Here is a 5,810-nt window from a genome sequence, read left to right on the forward strand (position 1 = left end):
AAGGTTCATTTGTGCCGCATATTAGACATAGATTTATTTTTAATGTGACTTGTATTCATTGGTAACCTTCTCTATGCCTAAGCCCAGGATGAGTCACTAGGGAGGCAAGTATGAAAATAGCATAGCTTGAAGTGGCTCAAAAATTTGACTGCCATGCTATTATGATTGAGTAGTTGTAGAGACTGAAGAAAACATATACATAAGTAGTAGAAAACCTATATAAAAACAAGGAAAAGATTAATTTGTGGCTAGCAAGATGTTAGGAGACAATAAATAATGTAATGACAGTACAGATTGTTAGATAATACAACAAAAGAGGTCAATTTCCAGATCTGAGAAAAAAATAAGCCAAAGATAGGTGGCAATACAGAGAAGCTGAAGGTAAAAAGAGTAAATTTGCCTTTTACGAGTAAATGACAGCATTTCAGGTAAAAAAGGAGAGAGGGAAGCAGAAGTTAGACTTAAAATGATTATAGACCAGGTCAGTGGTTCTCAATCAGGGCAACTTACCCCACAGAAGACTTTGGGGAATGCCTGAAAAATTATTTTTCACTCAAGAGTTTATTTATAACAACATTTTACTTGAGATTCTATAAGCATTATGATATATCACATTGTGAGAAAGATATATGTGATTCTTTGATCATAATCAGTTACTTTATGATTTCTTTGAATTGACCTTAGGATAAATATATCCTCAAACAATTTCAAGATCCATGGCCAATGCTACACCAATGATTTTTAAACTTTTCAACAACTGTATTACATAAATTTCTAATTCTTGCACAAAATGTATTTTACAAGATATAACTGCTGCTTGTAGATTAAGAGTCATAATTATAAACAAGGTTTTTTTCCAATTATTATTTCAGAGATTATGCTTGTGTATAAGGCACCATAAGTTTCTGTGCTAAGTCGGTTCAGACAGCTATGTGATTTTTTTAATTGAGATATAATTGACATATAGCATTATATAGCTTTAGTGTACAATCCAAGGATTCAATATTTGTATATACTGTAAAATGAGCACCACAATAAGTCTAGTTAACATCCATCATTACACAGTTAAGAGGTTTTTTTCTTATAACTTTTAAGATCTACTTTTAGTAACTTTCAAATATACAACACAGAACTGTTATCTCTAGTCATCGTGCTGTGCATGACATCTCCAGGATTTATTTATTTTATAACTGAAGATTGTACCTTTTGACCACCTTCATTCATTTCACCCACTCCCAGCCCCCCAACAATCTGTTCTGTTCTATAAGCTCAGGCTTTTGCTTGTTTGTTTATTTTATATTCCATTGGCATTTTGATAGGGATTGCATTGACTCCATAGATTGCCTTGGGTAGTATAGACATTTAACACTATACTGGTGCTTCCATGAGCACAGTAGGTCCTTTTTTCCTGCATCCATGGCTTATGGAAGTTCCCCGGCCAGGGAATTGAGCCCATGCCACAGCAACAATTCTTGAGCCAACTGCAGTGAATAACACCAGATCCTTAACCCATTTGCACCCCACAAAGGGAACTCCCTCTTAATTTTTTTTTTTTTTTTGGTTGATGATAATATCCAGAGTAACCTCCTTGGTTAAATTTGCTCCTAGGTATATTATTATTTTTGATGCACTTGTAAATGGGATTGCCATTTCTCTTTAGATTGCAGTAATTTGACAAATGGAGTTGATAACTGATTGTGGTTTTAATTTGCATTTCTCTGATGATTAGTGATGTTTGAGCACCTTTTCATGTACCGTTAGCCATCTTTATGTCTCTCTGGAAATTTTCTCTTCAGATCCTCTGCCATTTTTAAATTAGATGTTTGAGTTTGCCATTAAATGTATGATTCTTTGTATTTTTGTATTAAACCTGTTACCAACATATATGATCATAATATTTTGTCCCATTCATACGTAACCTTTTCATTTTGTGAGTTTCCATTGCCATAAAAGCTTTTTAGTTTGATGTAGTACCACTTCCTTATTTTTGCTTTTATTGCCTTTGCTTTTGATGTCAAATCCAAAATGTCATCTCCAAGAGTTATGCCAAGGAGCTTACTCCTTTGTTTCATTTTAGAAGTTTTGTGGTTGCAGGTCTTACACTCAAGTCCTCAATTCATTTTTTGTCCATTCACCACACAGGTGACTTTTGGTAATGCCTGGAAACATTTTTGATTGTCACAACTGAGGAGGAAGTGCTACTGGAAAGTAGTGAGTTAGAGAGAGTGATGATAATAACATCCAACAGAGCACAGAACAGCTCCCGTTATACAATATTATCTAAAATGTCAGAAATTCCAAGTTGAGAAACCCTGGATTAGGGGAGTAAAAGAAATTGGCAGAGGAGGTCCCATCGTTACTTAGCGGTTAACGAACACAACTAGCATCCATGAGGACATGGGTTCAATCCCTGGCCTCGCTCAGTGGGTTAAGGATCTGGCGTTACCATGAGCTGTGGTGTAGGTTGCAGACACATCTCGGATCCCGTGTTGCTGTGGTATAGGCCAGAGGCTACAGCTCCAATTGGACCCCTAGCCTGGAACCTCCATATGCCACAGGTGTGAGCCTAATAAGACAAAAAGACAAAAAATAAAAAAAGTCAGCAGAATGATGGGCTATATCAATGAAGCCCAGAAACAGAAAGTAAGCTATTATTGTTGCAAATGCCTTACACCTCCAACTTCCAATATCCTGACCTTCACTGATAAGAAAGGAAGTACATAGAATTTCATCCAGTTCTTTTATTCTTGATTTTATTTGACCTGAATTCATTGTCATGCATAAGAACATACTGATAAGCGTTTTCTGAGAAAGCAAGTGGGAAATTATCTGCAAAAAGAGACTGGCACATTGGTGAAGAGAAGGCCCTTTGGAAAGAAAGACCTGGGTATAAATCTTGGTGCTCACTAAAATAAAGTGATGAAGTTGAGAATAATGTTGATATAAATGATGATTCCCTTCATCCTATGATATCCTGTTTCTGAGGTGTAAATTTATATTTCAAGTTTATTGTAAATATATACAATAACGTAAGAGGAGCAGGTCCATAACAGATTTATACCTTCCTCTGGCTGTTTGGGTAGTAAGAATGGTTACTTGTCCTACCAATAAATTAATTAATTAATTAAAATGTTTAGAGAAGTCCAGGAATCTTATATTTGAAAATAACTCCAAGAAATGCTTTCTTCAGATAGAATTGGAAATTATCCTCTTTGATTAATACTAATGACTTTCTTAGTGGAACTGATGTATAATCATATTTTAAAAGATAAAACAAAGTTATTGTTTCAAATTCTTCATTTTTTAGCATGCACTACTATGCTATGCTTTTGGCACAGAGAAAATTCTCCCAGGAACAAATCAGTCACATTAAATGACATTTAATGACATTAAATTGAACAAAGCTCTCTTTGTATATCTAGAAATTGATGCAAATTTCCAGGTTTTATCAACCAATCTCTCCATTAGAATCCTAATTTGGACATTTCACTTGATATTCAAATATTCATGTAATAATCCATCACTTCTACTATCACGCCTTAAATTTTATATTATCTGCACCATTAAAAAAATTACATTTATGTGTTTGATAATAAAACTGTTATCCCTATCATTACTGTAACACCTGATCTGAATCTGGTAGTGAAGTTTCTGAATATACTCATGTGGCATCTACTGTGTTGATTATTTTATCTTCAGAATTCCTATTGAGAAAAAAAGAAAAAGAATGATCAATGATAGCTACTTTGGTGGATTTCTACTCCTTGGATTCAGAGAACAGCCCCAACTGGAGATGATTATTTCTTGGATTATATTTTTCTTCTACACCATTCCCTGGATGGGAAATATAGCCATTGTCCTGCTGTCTTTTCTTGATGACGACCTCCAAACGCCCATGTACTTCTTCCTTAGAAGTTTGGCCATTTTGGATCTCTGTTAGACCACAAATATAGTCCACAGATGTTGGTCAATAACTGGGGCAAAGACAAAAGAATTACATTTCATGGCTGTGCTTTTCAACTTTTCACTGATGTGGTACTGTGCTCCGTTGAATGTATCCTTCTGGCTGTGATGTCTTATGACCGATTCAATGCTGTCTGCAAGCCTCTGGACGATGTGACCATAATGAAGCCCCGACTTTGTCAGGGCCTTGTAGCCATTGCCTGGGTCGTTGGTGTTGTTAATTGCATGATACTTTCCCCCTATGCCTTGACTCTTCCTCGAGGTGGAAATCACCACCTGGATCACTTTTTCTGTGAAATGTCTGCAGTGATCAAGGTTGCGTGTGTAGACACCACCGCCATGGAGGTAACCACATTTGCCATGTGCCTGATTATGGGTCTTGTTCCTCTTCTTATTCTGGTTTCTTATGGTTTCATTATTGTAGCTGTTCTCAAAATCAAATCTGCAGCAGGGAGGCAAAAGGCATTTGGGACCTGTTCCTCTCACCTCATTGTGGTATCCCTCTTTTATGGGACTGTTATCTACATGTACATCCAGCCAGGAGACAGTCCAAATCAGGATGAGGGTAAACTTCTCAGTGTCTTTTATTCCATTGTTACTCCCGCCATGAACCCACTGATCTACACACGAAGAAATAAGGAGTTCAAAGGGGCCGTAAAGAGACTGATTAGGAAAAAAAAAAGTTCTGCAGAAACAATATACTGATTCTTCCTCTCAGCAATTTTCAATATGGAAGTGTGTCCTTTATAACCTTAAATATAGATATTTCTTTTGTAGACATCACCTGAGAGAAAGAAAATACTCAGAAAACATAATAAAAATTATTATCAAATCCAATACATTTATGTAACAGCGAATATATATTGATACCTGTACAAAAATCCATACTTAAGTTTTAAATTGATATGCCAACACTAAAAACAACTTACATTATGCACTGATTTTTTAGGTTATATATGTCCCAATTTTACTGACATTCCTCAATTAATTGTAATATTTTCCTTTGATTATGCTAGCTAAATATTCTCATAATTTTAAAGGATAAAAGCTATTCTTTACTGACAGAGGTAAAACCACTATTAACCAAAATGACCGAGAGTCCTAGTTATCGATCATCTTAGTTATACAATGTTAAAATGTCAAAAATTTCTTTCCTCTGCCCATTTATTACTCAAAAAAGAACTCAATTCTGATGATCACAGAGAGAAAAACATTTTATGTCACATGCAAGTAACCATCTTTCTATTAACCAGTGTCATTCTCTTTTCCACTGGTTTTCAAAATCTTTACTGCTTGTTTTTGGGGCCAACATGTGGGTTCCTGAAAAAACTAAATATAGAACTACCATATGATCCAGCAATTCCACTCCTGGGCATATATCTGGAGAAAAACATAATTCGAAAAGATATATGTACCCCAATGTTCAGTGCAGCACTATTCATAATAGCCAAGACATGGAAGCAATCCATATGTCCATCAACAGATGAAAGGATAAAGAAGATGTGGTACGTATATATAATAGAATAGTATTCAGCCATAAAAAGAATGAAATAATGCCATTTGCAGCAACATTGTTGGTCCTAGAAATCACCATGATAAGTGAATCAGAGAAAGACAAATACCATATAAGATCACTAATATGTGATTAAAATGTGATCACTATATGTAATAAAAATGAAACAAAAGAACTTATTCACAAAACAGAAACAGATTCAAAGATTTTGAAACCAAACTTATGTTTACCTAAGGGAAACTCTGAAGGAAGGGATAAATTAGGAATTTGGGATTAACCTATATATACTTTTATATATAAAATAGATAAGTAATAAGTACCTCCTGTGTAGCAC

The 5,810-nt window shown here is 35.1% G+C and overlaps 1 pseudogene; it reads left to right on the forward strand.

Moving 5' to 3' along the window:
* Nucleotides 1-3,486: 3,486 nt before the first annotated feature.
* LOC110259096 lies at nucleotides 3,487-4,761 on the forward strand (annotated as a pseudogene).
* The last annotated feature ends 1,049 nt before the right edge of the window (nucleotides 4,762-5,810 follow it).

The sequence above is a fragment of the Sus scrofa genome, unplaced genomic scaffold, assembly GCF_000003025.6.
Source record: "Sus scrofa isolate TJ Tabasco breed Duroc unplaced genomic scaffold, Sscrofa11.1 Contig794, whole genome shotgun sequence".
Taxonomy (NCBI): Eukaryota; Metazoa; Chordata; class Mammalia; order Artiodactyla; family Suidae; genus Sus; species Sus scrofa.